Source organism: Lotus japonicus, chromosome 2, assembly GCF_012489685.1.
Source record: "Lotus japonicus ecotype B-129 chromosome 2, LjGifu_v1.2".
Taxonomy (NCBI): domain Eukaryota; kingdom Viridiplantae; phylum Streptophyta; class Magnoliopsida; order Fabales; family Fabaceae; genus Lotus; species Lotus japonicus.
This window is the reverse complement of record NC_080042.1, coordinates 71132559-71146755: the sequence shown is the minus strand read 5'-3', so window position 1 is coordinate 71146755 and position 14197 is coordinate 71132559. Positions and strand designations below refer to the sequence as shown.

Sequence of the window (14197 nt, the reverse complement as noted above, 5' to 3'; positions counted from 1 at the left end):
TAAATCATAACAGGTTAGGAGATGATTCCCCTTCCTAGGTGCCTCACTTTAGCTTTCAATTGATGGCCCTTAGTTGAATTGCATTGCTGCTTGCATTTTCTGTTTGAAATTAGATAAGTTGCTAATGATGAGAAAACTGCATAATTTTTTTATGTTTATTCTCTTATTACTTGATTATCTTGCTAATGATGAAGAAATTGTTGAATGAATAGAAATAGGCCCGGTCAAAATTTGGTGCCAAATGCAGTCTTATTTCTTATCATTCTTATACATGTGCTAAGTAAAAGCTTGAGCATTTTCTTTTTTTTGCAGTACATGCTGGGTTTATATCAGAAATCTCTGGATTATAGTCCCTTCCGAGTTCCGAGAGACGCTGCTTGGAACAGTGTGAGAAGGAATGCTTGACATGGTATGGGAATTTAATCGACACGGAGAAACTAGTGATCAAGGCCAAGCACTTGTCCTTGATACTGTTCTAGGAAAATTGAGATGAGTTCACTTGTCTATGTTTATGACCTTACAATGTTCAAATGTCATCTAATGTTAACGTATTTCTGTTTGATCTGTTAAAATGAGAACGGATCCTCTCAAGTCTTTTCTCTCAATTTTCTGCAGTGGACATTTGTGGCGGTTTCAAACCGCCACAGATGTTGCCAATAATTCGCATCAACATTTGTGGCCGTCTTGCAACATTTTGTGGCAGCTAAAAACCGCCACAAATGTCCACGGCAGAAAATTGAGAAAAAACTTGAGAGAATCACCCATGGGGGTCTTTGTTGGCTAATTATAGTGTCCATATTGTATTGGTAATTATTGGACTACCTTATTTCGATGTTGTTACCACAGTATAATGTTTTTTGTATTCTCTAAAGTTCTACTTGTAGGAGTCCGAACCTCCCGCAAAATACAAGATTTTTCTCTGTAGTGTTAACAGTGGCGGAGGCACAGGGGTGACTTCCCCTGCTTAGTCACCCCTGGCTTTTTAGAATTTATCAAGCAGAAAAAATTGAGGCAGAAGAGGACAGTGCAGAACGCTGAACGCAGAAGAGAAAACAAGGACAACCAGAATCTGATTTTGTTATGAGAATTACTGATATGATATAAAAATATAACAACCCTCCCTGGTCATGTTTTGTATATATCTGTAAGTGAGAGTGTGAGACCAACCCCTTCTATGAGTTCTTTCTCTGCTAGGCGGCGCCCAACTTCTCCCCATCTTTCTTTTAGGTTTTATTTTTACTATTTCTTTTGCTTCTATATTAAAATATTATTATAAGAATTGGTCAATTTGAGATTTGGGCTATTAGCCCTTTTTGTCTCAGGGCCTTACGGCCTGGTGCTGTTCCACCCCTATTCTTTAAGAAATATTTTTTTTGGTAGGTATTCTTTAAGAAAGATAATAATAATAATAACTAATTACTATGTAAACTATTAATTATTTAATTAAAAATAAGAAGATGATAACAGTGCTTGTTTTGTTTCATCGTAAATATGGGATTCATGTGTCATGTAGTTACTTATTTTTTTTTATGTATTTCCATTATATAAATGTGTTCAATTCTTATTTTCATCAAATCTCAATAAAAACTACTCTTTTATTCAAATCTAAGGGTGGAGACTTCATACATATTTTTATTTATTTTTTGAGTTTTTCACCGTCCCACCTTGGACTCATGCTGCAACACTAAATATATGATACTTATTTTTAAATTGCTAATAGTAATTCAGTTTACAATAATTAGCCACCATTATTAAAAAGTTAATTAAAATTAAGTATAATGAAAAGAGGTATAAGGTACTTCAAACCAATATTTGCTACAAATTATTTCATCATTGAGAATACTCTTTGGTTTTCCTTTAATATTGCCAAGCTTGCTACAAATATATTATACATGTGGAAATTTGAATTTTTTTTAAGCAACATATCATTTGGTCTTTAGTCACCCCCACAATTATATTCTGGCTCCGCCCCTGAGTGTTAATACATATACCGACGGAAAACAAGCCGTAAGAATGTCTTAAAGTATTATTTATTTATGTCACTACAGGCTATAGTAATGACAATTATCCGTAGGTATAGTGACTTAAATTCTATAGAAGAAAATGTATACGGGGACACCTAACTACCAATTTTATGTTTAAATTTTTTAAAAATAATAAAAATAACGTTGATAACATGTTTGATTATATTTTTAAAAAATATATAATATTGAAAAAAAAAATATAGGCATAATAATGAAATATGATCAATACATAAAATAAAAATAGGCATATGTATCTCTTATTGGCACATTGAAGGTTTTTTTTTTGGACAGTTCTCATTGAAGGTTAATGATGCTTTAGGGTCACTTGAATTCTCTTATTAGGTCAAAGTAGCCCTTAATAGTCCATTGAAGCTTAAAGATACACTTGAGAAACTTGACTTTCCTCATTGGGTCTAAGCATCTCTTATTGGCTCATTTAAGCTTAGACGGCGAAGCCAGGATTTGGATATCGGGGGGGCCAATTAGATCAAACACAATTTTACCGAACGATAATCGAAACGGACTCCACAGTGCAAATCAATTGATATAATCAATTTTTATAAGTAGAAGAAATATATAATTAGTTTGAAATTGAAAATCTAAAATAAATAACAATCCAACAAATGTGTTATCATCTCAAAAAAGTGATGGATTCAAAGAGTAATTATATGTTTATAAATAAATTAAATCGTAATATGACCATAAAGGCTGTGCTTGGCTTAGTGGTAAATCAATTGAAAGTATTGTTGTGTGTCCGGGGTTCGAATCCTTGCCAAAACTTTTTTTCCGTATTATAAATTTTTTTTGTTAGAAATTTGAATTTTAAAATGTGGCAACTGGGATTCGAACACGGGACGAGTAGAGGGACGATCGACAAAAACTCCGCTACGACACTTTGCTTTTTTTGTATCAAACTACCTCGATATGTATATATTTAATTTCTTACGGGGGCCATAAGAAAAATTACATAGTATCATGATAAAAATCGAAAAGATGCACTTGAGACACTTGACTTTTCTTATTGGGCCTAAGCATCCCTTATTGGCACATCGAAGCTTAAGGATGCACTCGAGACACCGGACTTTTCTTATTGGGCCTAAGCATCCCTTATTGGGTCATTGAAGCTTACGGATGCGCTTGAGACACTTGACTATTCTTATTGGGCCTAAGCATCCCTTATTGGCCCATTGAAGCTTAAGGATGCACTTGAGACACATGACTTCTCTTATTGGGCCTAAGCATCCCTTATTGGCCCATTGAAGCTTAAGGATGCACTTGAGACACATGACTTCTCTTATTGGGCCTAAGCATCCCTTATTGGCCCATTGAAGCTTAAGGATGCACGTCAAACACTTGAATATTCTTATTGGACCTAAGCATTCCTTATTGGCCCATTGAAGCTTAAGAATGCACTCGAGACACTTGATTTTTCTTATTAGGCCTAAGCATCCCTTATTGGGCCATTGAAGCTTAAGGATGCACTTGAGAAACTTAACTTTTCTTATTGGGCCTAAGCATCCCTTATTGGGAAATTGAAGCTTAAGGATGCACTTGAGACACAAGTGATTTCTCTTATTGGGCCTAAGCATCCCTCATTGGCCCATTGAAGCTTAAGGATGCACTTGAGGCACATGACTTCTCTTATTGGGCCTAAGCATCCCTTATTGGCCCATTGAAGCTTAAGGATGCACTTGAGACACTTGACTATTCTTATTGGGCCTAAGCATCCCTTATTGACCCATTGAAACTTAAGGATGCACTTGAGACACATGACTTCTCTTATTGGGCCTAAGCATCCCTTATTAGCCCATTGAAGCTTAAAGATGCACTTGAGACACTTGACTATTCTTATTGGACCTAAGCCTCCCTTATTGGCCCATTGAAGCTTAAGAATGCACTCGAGACACTTGTTTTTTCTTATTAGGCCTAAGCATCCCTTATTGGCCCATTGAAGCTTAAGGATGCACTTGAGAAACTTGACTTTTCTTATTGGGCCTAAGCATCCCTTATTGGGAAATTGAAGCTTAAGGATGCACTTGAGACACAAGTGATTTCTCTTATTGGGCCTAAGCATCCCTCATTGGCCCATTGAAGCTTAAGGATGCACTTGAGGCACATGACTTCTCTTATTGGGCCTAAGCATCCCTTATTGGCCCATTGAAGCTTAAGGACGCACTTGAGACACTTGGCTATTCTTATTGGGCCTAAGCATCCCTTATTAACCCATTGAAACTTAAGGATGCACTTGAGACACATGACTTCTCTTATTGGGCCTAAGCATCCCTTATTAGCCCATTGAAGCTTAAAGATGCACTTGAGACACTTGACTATTCTTATTGGACCTAAGCATCCCTTATTGGCCCATTGAAGCTTAAGAATGCACTCGAGACACTTGTTTTTTCTTATTAGGCCTAAGCATCCCTTATTGGCCCATTGAAGCTTAAGGATGCACTTGAGACACATGACTTCTCTTATCGGGCCTAAGCATCCCTTATTGGCCCATTGAAGCTTAAGGATGCACTTGAGACACTTGACTATTCTTATTGGGCCTAAGCATCCCTTATTGACCCATTGAAACTTAAGGATGCACTTGAGACACATGACTTCTCTTATTGGGCCTAAGCATCCCTTATTGGCCCATTGAAGTTTAAAGATGCACTTGAGACACTTGACTATTCTTATTGGACCTAAGCATCCCTTATTGGCCCATTGAAGCTTAAGAATGAACTCGAGACACTTGTTTTTTCTTATTAGGCCTAAGCATCCCTTATTGGCCCATTGAAGCTTAAGGATGCACTTGAGACACATGACTTCTCTTATTGAGCCTAAGCATCCTTTATTGGCCCATTGAAGCTTAAGGATGCGCTTCAGACACTTGATTATTCTTATTGGACCTAAGCATCCCTTATTGGTCCATTGAAGCTTAAGAATGCACTCGAGACACTGGATTTTTCTTATTAGGCCTAAGCATCCCTTACTGGGCCATTGAAGCTTAAGGATGCACTTGAGACACTTGACTATTCTTATTGGACCTAAGCATCCCTTATTGGCCCATTGAAGCTTAAGAATGCACTCGAGACACTTGATTTTTCTTATTAGGCCTAAACATCCCTTATTGGCCCATTGAAGCTTATGGATGCACTTGGGACACCTGACTTTTCTTATTAGGCCTAAGCATCCCTTGTTGGCTCATTGAAGCTCGTTGAAGTTTAGATAGGATTAACACAAGAATAAGTATAACTCTTAGTTAGGATTGACCTAAAATACTTAGGGTATTAGTGAGGAATGTGCAGATCTCTTAGCTAGAGTTGACATAAAAACCTCTACTTTGAACCCTGATACGAAATGTCCTCATGCCGATGACTTCATATGAACCAAATAATGTAAATTCAAGATAATCATTACACAAAAATTGATCGAACAATAAGTAAATCGAGAGGGCTCGACCCTAGCCCATGTCCTACATGCTACCTCTTAGGTGTATGCTTAAAAGCATCCTTCGTGGGCTAGCTGTATGATGTCCGAGTCATATGGTTGAAGAGTCGATCGGAGCAAATCGTCAACATGAAATATGAAGTAATGAATTTTTAAAATAAGTAAATATTAATAAAAATAAATCGTCGACATGAAATAATAAGTAACTCATTTTCTAAATAATAATGTCGATCTTTTTTAAAAAAATATATGAGAATTTTGGCGGGACATTTTTTTTTTTTGAAACTGGCGGGACATGTTGGCGCTAACGTAATTTCAAAGTTTTGAAATCCATAATATATAGAAATAAGAATAGTTCAGGGTCTCACTATTTCAGGTGGCATCTCACAGGCCTTCTCCACCACTAATCCACGTGGCAGTTCAAGCAATTTTTTGACCTTTTTCGTTTTTTTACTTTTTCATTATCTCTTAACTTTTCCTCCGAAATCTCATCCTCAAATCACTACCTTCTCTCCCTCTCTATCTCCGGTTTTTCAAAATGACCCAATCACTCATTGATGGTGGTGGCATAAGTTTTGCGTTCCGTGACAGTGTTGAAGATGTCCGCCGATGATACCAGCAACGAGGAAGACAAGCCCACCGATCAGGGCGCACACATCGATCTCAAGGTCAAGGCCCAGGTTTGATCCCCTCAATTTCTACTGTTATCTTCCAATTCAGTGCAATTTATGGCCATGCCTTCTCCTCTGCTTATCCACCATTCACCGTCGTTTCTTCGCAGGTGGCTGGAAGCCCATTCACAGTTACGCGTTCATGCCTCAAACCGTGAATCTTAGCCATCATTCCCATCATCCCCTCCCTCCGTTTTGTTATTGTCGAAGCGTGCCATCTTAGGATTGTTTGTCATTCTCACGCACTGCCGCTGCTCTGAAGACCTAATTTTGAGAAGCTTAAAGATGAAATAATAAGGTATTATACAGCTGGAAAATGTTTGTTTTTTCTCTACATTGTCCTCTTTAAGAGGTTAGGGACCCTGGGAGTAGAGAGAGATTAGATTTCAAGTTTAGAACAAAAAATTCATCAAATGGATTTCCAAGCAAGTAATTTAGTGGACATGTTTCCATTATATGATTTGATGATTTGTGACTGAACATTTCCTTTCTTGCTGGTACTGATAAATTGTATGTGAGAGGTTTTAACCAAACACTTCAACTTGTGCAGGTACTGATAAATTGTAGAAATAACAACAAGCTTTTACACCGTGGTTTGATTTCTTCTCTCTTCTCTCACTGCTTCGATGCTTTTTTTTCTCTCTATGAGCACTCTAAACCCCCTTTTGTTATATTTTGATTTTTCAGATGCTTGCTTCAATTTTAGTCTTCACACCAATGCACTGCTGGATATATTCAAGTTTCATTTTTTGGACAATTTACAGCATGAACTATCAATAATGATGTTAGTGGCAAGGTAGTTATTTAACCTTTCAATTTAGAATTTTTCATAGCTTTGGATCCTTTGATTTTTCCACATCTGAATGTTTATAGGTTAGTTTTAGTTTGGATTTGCTGAAAAAATTTCTGTATATGGATCCTTGGATTTTTTCACATCTGAATGTTTATAGGTCTGTTTTCCAATACACAATTTGGTCGAATAAGGGAAGGATATGTGGAAAAAATTCTGTCTCTGGATCCATCTTGGTTTTCTTATTCTGCATATCAACTTGGTTTTCCTTATTATATGGACTTTTCTCATCCAGCATATCAAATTGGTTCTTATAATGTTGAAGATGAATGTGATTATTGAAGGTTTAATCATTGATTCTTCTTTACTGAGTGGTGTGGTACAAATTTTTACCCTTTAGAGAATAGATTTAAATTGGCATTAGTCTCATACATATCAATTGCTGATTTTTATGAGTCTTCTAGGAAACTTGCAATTTTAAGTAGTTTTGCAGTTTGACTTATGTCTATACTCAGTGACCTGATCACTGTACGGAGAAGAAATTTTCTCCATTTTTGTATTCACCAAAGTCCTTGAATACAACTAATCAAGGTTTTTTCTTCTTAACTCCTATCAACGTAGGGTAAGACATAAAAATTAGTATATATTTGTCCATATTTATCAAGCTGCTTTGTATTATCAAAATATAATTGCTATCTTTCTATCTTGGTTTGTACTTCTGTCCAAATCAGTTAAATGATGGGCTGTTACTTATCTTATTTATTTGTGTGTTGATCAAATACAGATTGATTTAGCAATGCTTAATGGATAGATTTTGTGCCAGGTATAATTAATTTGTTTATAACTATTTTTTTTTTGGTCCTTTGGACTGTTTTCTTTTCTAACATGAGGGCCAGAATACATATATAACTTTGCTTTGAATTTTCTGTAGCCAGATGCATTTCTTTGCTCTGTCAGTGACATGAAAGCCAGCAACACAGGGAGACAAAGGGGGCAAAATGTTATTGCTGGTCCTGAGGTGAGATGTTTCGAATTATAGCACATGATTTCTATGTTTCTGATTTTTTCCTTATGATTCTACATACACAAAATCACTGTAAAATTTGTTATAACCACTTCCCTATCAAAATTTGAATTTCAAAACTCCTTCAAATTAGGAATTTCAAACCTTGCCTATTTTAACCACTTCCCTGCTCCATCTCAGCCTCAGGAATCTTATTTGATAAACTATCTGAGTTAATTGTCACTTATTATTTTGATAAAATTACGTTTGACTAAATCACTAATAATTTAAATTTCCCTCTTTCCTACAAAAATCAAACCTTGCCTATTTTAAGTGAGAAATTTAAATTTTAAATTTCGAGATATTAGTATCAATTAGTAAATTACAATAACTAATTGTTCAGAAAAATAAGTCCGGAATTTCAAACCTTGCCCATTTTAACCACTTCCCTGCTCCATCTCAAGAATCTTATTTGATAAACTATCTGAGTTAATTGTCATTTATTATTTTGATAAAATTACGTTTGACTAAATCATTAATAATTTAAATTTCCCTCTTATCCTACGAAAATCAAACCTTGCCTATTTTAATCAAACATTTGACTACTGTACTTGATACAATAAAATTTCTTGCACTCTATACAGGTTTGATTTCATCTTCTCCTTCTTATGATTGCTGGAAATTTGGTCCACATGGTTCTCTCCTGCATTGCAATGACGTATTTAATTTACATTACAGGTGGGGCATTTAACATGATGAAAAACAATGGACTTGGATGGCCGCAACTTAAATTGATTGGTAACAACAAAGATCTCCATGTGCCTACTCTTCTGTCTTACTACATGTTGTGAGTTCCTTATCTTTTACTTGGGTTCTAATTATTAGAACATTCTAATTTCATTGTTACTTTCTTACCACCCGTGCATTTAGTGATTATTACGCAGCAAGCCATCTTATTGTTATCTAGCATTATAATTGTTCAGATCAGAGCATAGCCTAAATAGAATTCATAAATTAAATCATGATTCCAAATAGGTGATGATAGACTTCAAGCTCGCTCTAGCAATACCATAGTGGACTTATTTAAATGCATTTAGTGATTATTGAGATTAAAAGGGTCTTTTTACAAGACATTTGTGGTTCTATTTTCTTAGCAGAAAAATAAAACAAAAGAATGATTAAGTTCTGGGATATTCACAACTCTTCAGCAATTTAATGTTTATAGAATATCCTTTATCATTGATTAAGTTCTGGGATATTCACATCTCTTCAGCAATTGGCATATAAGATATGGCATTGCAAGCAAAAATCATACTCTTAAAATATTAATTGCCTATTCTGTTTCATCTTCATGTCATAGTGGTGTCAACTTAGTGAAGAATGAACTTTGCAAGTGCATGGCTGAGGATATCCAAGATTAATAATACACATGGAAACATGATATTTCTCATTTATCAGTCCAAGAACAAGAGTTTTAATTGGGGGGACAAAATTAACCATGTAGTCATAAATTAAAAACACAAATGATCACCTCAAGTTTGGCAAAACCATTAAACAACGAGAAGAACTAAACAAATAACACTGCATATATTATTTTAAATTAAGTGTAATGTGAGTTATATATTGAAAAGAAATGCAAGAGGAATTCATAATGTCCTAATTAGAACAACCATCTTCCATCATCAGATGCGTTCTAGACAGAAGAAATGCTGATTTAAAAACTTCAATCAGATCCATTCCAATAACTTAACCAGTTTAATATGCATTTTCTGGTTTTCTAACTTACCTCAAGTATTCAGTAACCTCATCCTAGGTGAACTGATAGGTTTATGATATGTATTGTTAATTGAGCATCTTGGATCATGTTTGTACTTCATACTGAACCTGGAATATGATCTTTTTGTAAATATAGATAAAGTCACAATGAAGTTTTGTACTCAACCTGGAATATGATCTTTTTGTAAATATAGATAAAGTCACAATGAAGTTTTGTTGTCACGAGCTGTGGTTGAGCTTGGTTTCCCCGAATCTATGACACGGGCAGGTCATCATGTTATTTTGTGATGAAATTGATGGTTCTGAAATTTTCAGGGAGAAGAAGTTGCCTGCTGTAGCTATTGACGCTAAATTATTAATCTTATACTACATAATAAAGACACAACATGGAAACTCTCTCTTACACAATCATTCTCTTATATATTTTTTCCAATCTATTATAGAGCTGTGTAGTAAGGATGAGCCGGCCACTGTCAAGTGATCATGTCAAACAACGTGAAATTCACAATGATGATGCTTTTGAAACATGTAGCAGAATGACCCTTTTTCTTTTAATTCATTATCAGACTATGAAAGCAAACATAGTTTTTTTTCTTGCTTATAAATGTGCATTGGTTTCAATATGATGACATATTTGGAATTAAACTTTGGAACGTGACAATGTGCTTAAATGGACCTATTATGGTGTCTTCTAATTTCAAGATCTTTAGATAATCCACGTGTCACATTTTATAGTATGTTTACAAAACAAGTCTTTCAAAAAGAGGATACTCATGTTTTAATGTACAAGAAATAGTCCATTAACCTTAACTTTTAATTTTAAAGACAAAATGTCTAATTAATACTAAAAGCTTAGATGTTGATAAGTGTATAATAACGTTTCCACTATTTCAGTTAAACTTGCATTTTTTTTTGAATAGTCATTGTTATCTACACTTAACTCCATTTACTTTATAATTTTTAAACCATATCAAAATAATACTAATATATACCAAATTTCACCCGTGAATGCACGGGTATAAAACTAGTTGTGAGGAAAATTCCAAATTCATTTAATTTTAGGGAAGAAACCTAGCAGCCCAATTCCATAACCTCCTTCCTATCCAGCGCCGCCACCCAAGTTGTTGCCCTCCCCCAGCCACATCCTCTTCACCTTCCTCAACCCCCAAACTCTTCTCCTTCTTTCCTCCTCCTTGCATTCGCTTCCTCCTTCAAATCACCACGAAATCGCCGCACCACCACTCATAGACCAGCGCTGTGCTCTTTCTCGTCCGTTTCTCTCTCTCTCGCCACCACCGTTGAGGGAGTGGATTTCACCGCCGTTATGGACAGAAGTAGCTATGGGTAGAGTCTCGTCCTCGATCTCCGCTGTCGCCCACTTCCACCACCATCCTCTTTACTCTTTTTTCACTTTTAATCTTTGTTTTCTCACTCTTTTTTTGTTTATTTAATCTCATTGTTTTAAAATCATTCTAATGAGCTATGTGCCTATGTCTACTATTGTATGTTGGTTGGTATTTGAGTTCTATTTTTTAAACCTGTTTCGAATGCTAATCTAATCGATAGTCAAATTATGGGTTTCAAGATGAGCATAAATTCAGGAAGAAAATCCATTGAACTTTGCAATATAGGGCAGCCAAATGCATCTGTAACCAAATATCTGACGATATCTTCACTTTTAAAGCAATTTGTGCAAACTGGGAGCCAGAGTACAGCGGCCATGATCAAGTGGTACTAGAAGGCATTCATGGGGCACCTTAACTTTGCTAGCATGGTACACTTCCACGCGCTTCAGTTTTGATACCAATATACACTATCTTATTCATGTTCATTGCATATAGTCTGAAATTGTATTGTATTAATGTAGATCTTTATCCCCACTAAGAGCATCTCCAATGGTAGGAACTTATTTTGGGACTTAACTCAATTCTTGTGGGCCCAAATTGCCACATAAGATTTAAGACACTCATAAGGTCTTCATGCACATTTCACTCTAGTGGTTGAGATCTTATTTTACTTTTGTCTGGACACACAGTACCCAATATATTTATATTATTAATTTTCTTCCCTAATTTTCACTCTGAGTATGGTATTGAAGGAGAGAAAAAAAATATTTTATTTAAGATCCCACATTTGAGAGTACCTGAGCTAAGGCACGGATCTTAGCTTTTGCTAAGATCTCATGCCATGTAGGATAGCTCCAATGGTGGGATCTAATAAGATCTGGATCTTATTTTAAGGTCCCAAAATAAGGACTACATTGGAGATGCTCTAATGACAACGGAAAGATCTAAGACTTCATTGTTTACCACTGTCATTCCAGATGGTATAGGTGTCCAGAGGAATGGATTGTAAGTTTCAATGTCTCTTTCTAATATATTAGAATGACGATATCTTAATTTTATCACCTTTTTAAGGGATGGATCATACCTTGCAACATGTCTATTTAACTTCATCACAATTAAGATTTGTTTTCTGTTTGTGTTTCTAGAAATAATTGTGGTGTTTGGGTGGCAAAGTGGATGATGGAAATGGGCAAGAATGGATATAGAATTGAGGTAAAATCAACTAATTTGGGATATTATAAGCTTTACATTTATCTTTAAAAATACTTTTTATAAGTCTACATGAACTGATAATTGATTATGCCTTTCAGGTTGACAACGGCACCAGATTGAGAGTTGCTCTGGACATCACACTGCACCCATACAACACCCACCTAAGTGCCATTATGTAGAAATCAGGGAAATATATGGACTTGTGCAAGGCTAATTGAACTGGCTTTTTTTTGGGTATATGTGGTCTGCTATGCAGACCATTTTTTTGTAAATCTGGTACAATTTTATTTTTTTATGATGCACAGGTTACTCAAATTGATGAAAGCATATGAAGAGCTCATATTTAATCTTCATGAGCATGTCTAGCCCATTCTTAAGGTCGGTTCATCTTTACCTCAAACTCAGCAGCTTTACATATAATCATGTTTTAGTATGCCAATTGGGTGACTTATCTTACTTTGCTCTATATATTTCCTTAAGTTCAATTTAAATTGATTTTTAGTATAAGTTCATTGGTGAAGTAACCACAATTACTTTTGGCATTACATAACTTATGAATTAACCTGTGTTGATACTTGATAGTTGATCCTATGGATAGAATTATTTTGGATGGGAGAATTATTTTGTTCTTTTCTCACATATATGGATAATTTGTTGGGGTGTGCACATGTGGGGCATTACATCATTTTTTGTTTCTCTTGACTGAAATGTGCCTTTGATTTTTTTAACTAATGATGTGATTCCGATTCACTCAATTTGATTAGTAGTACTATTGTACTTCAGTGTTGCTTATCACACATCAGAGCAAATATCAGAAGTGTTTTATGCTGATAGGCGCGATCAAAATTTGATGCCAAATGCAGTCTTATTTCTTATTTCTTATCATTCTTATACATGTGCTAATTAAAAGTTTGAGCATTTTTTTTTTGCAGTACATGCTGGGTTCATATCAGAAATCTCTAGATTATAGTCCCTTCCGAGTTTCGAGAGACGCTGCTTGGAACAATGTCAGAAGGAATGCTTAACTGCTCTCATACAACCCATACAGTTGCTGATGTGAGGAGTGGTGGAAGTGGGTGTTTGACATGGCATGGGAATTTAATCGACATGGAGAAACTAGTGATCAAGGCCGAGCACTTGTCTTTGATAGTGTTTTAGGAAAATTGAGATGAGTTCACTTGTCTATGTTTATGACCTTACAATGCTCAAATGTCATCTAATGTTACCGTAATTTATGTTTGATCTGTTTATAACATGTCTTTGTTGGCTAATTATATTGTCTATATTGTATTGCCAGTTATTGGATTACTTATTTCGATGTTGTTACCACAGTATAATGTTTTTTGTATTCTCTGAAGTTCTACTTGCAGGGGTTAGAAACGCCCGCAAAAAAAAAGAAAACCGCCGCAAATTACCAGATTTTTCTCTACATATACCGACAGAAGACAAGTCGTAAGAATATCTTGACGTATGGTTTATCAATAAAGATTTGTGGGCCACGCAACATCTCCTTTTGTGCTGGTTTTGAACCGCCACAAAATTGACCAAGTTGCTTTTCTGTCAATTTCCAATTTTGAGGCGGTAACTTTGGCGGTTCTCCACCGCCACAATTGTGCTTTTCTTTTTTGTAGTTTGTAAATCAGAATTAATTATTTAGGAAGACTAAAACACACTAGTCCCAGGATAAAAAAACAAAGATGGTTATACGTTTATCAAGATGAATCAACTTTTTTCTTCAAAAAAAAAAAAAATGAATCAACTTATATAAAAAACAAAGACTCATCAAGATGAAGCCTAACACAAATATAGATGGAATTCAGTAAATGTCATGATGATGTGTGACTGGAAGACATTTAATAAACCCAAAAAAAGATACCGATTTCTGTATTTCTGTTTGGAACTATCAGGGTGAATCTTAATCCTAAATATACATCAACCCA

General features: G+C 35.3%; 1 long non-coding RNA gene across 4 annotated transcripts; it reads left to right on the top strand.

The window, feature by feature from the left end:
- Nucleotides 1-10774: 10774 nt before the first annotated feature.
- LOC130735629 (uncharacterized) lies at nt 10775-13657 on the top strand. 4 transcript variants are annotated; one of them, XR_009018520.1, is made up of 4 exons: nt 10775-11043; nt 11384-12257; nt 12356-12635; nt 13190-13657. It is a non-coding gene; the product is annotated as an uncharacterized LOC130735629 (long non-coding RNA). The 4 variants fall into 4 exon arrangements; XR_009018519.1 differs by having other exon boundaries at nt 10775-11473; nt 12191-12257; XR_009018521.1 differs by having other exon boundaries at nt 10775-12050; nt 12191-12257.
- Nucleotides 13658-14197: the final 540 nt, after the last annotated feature.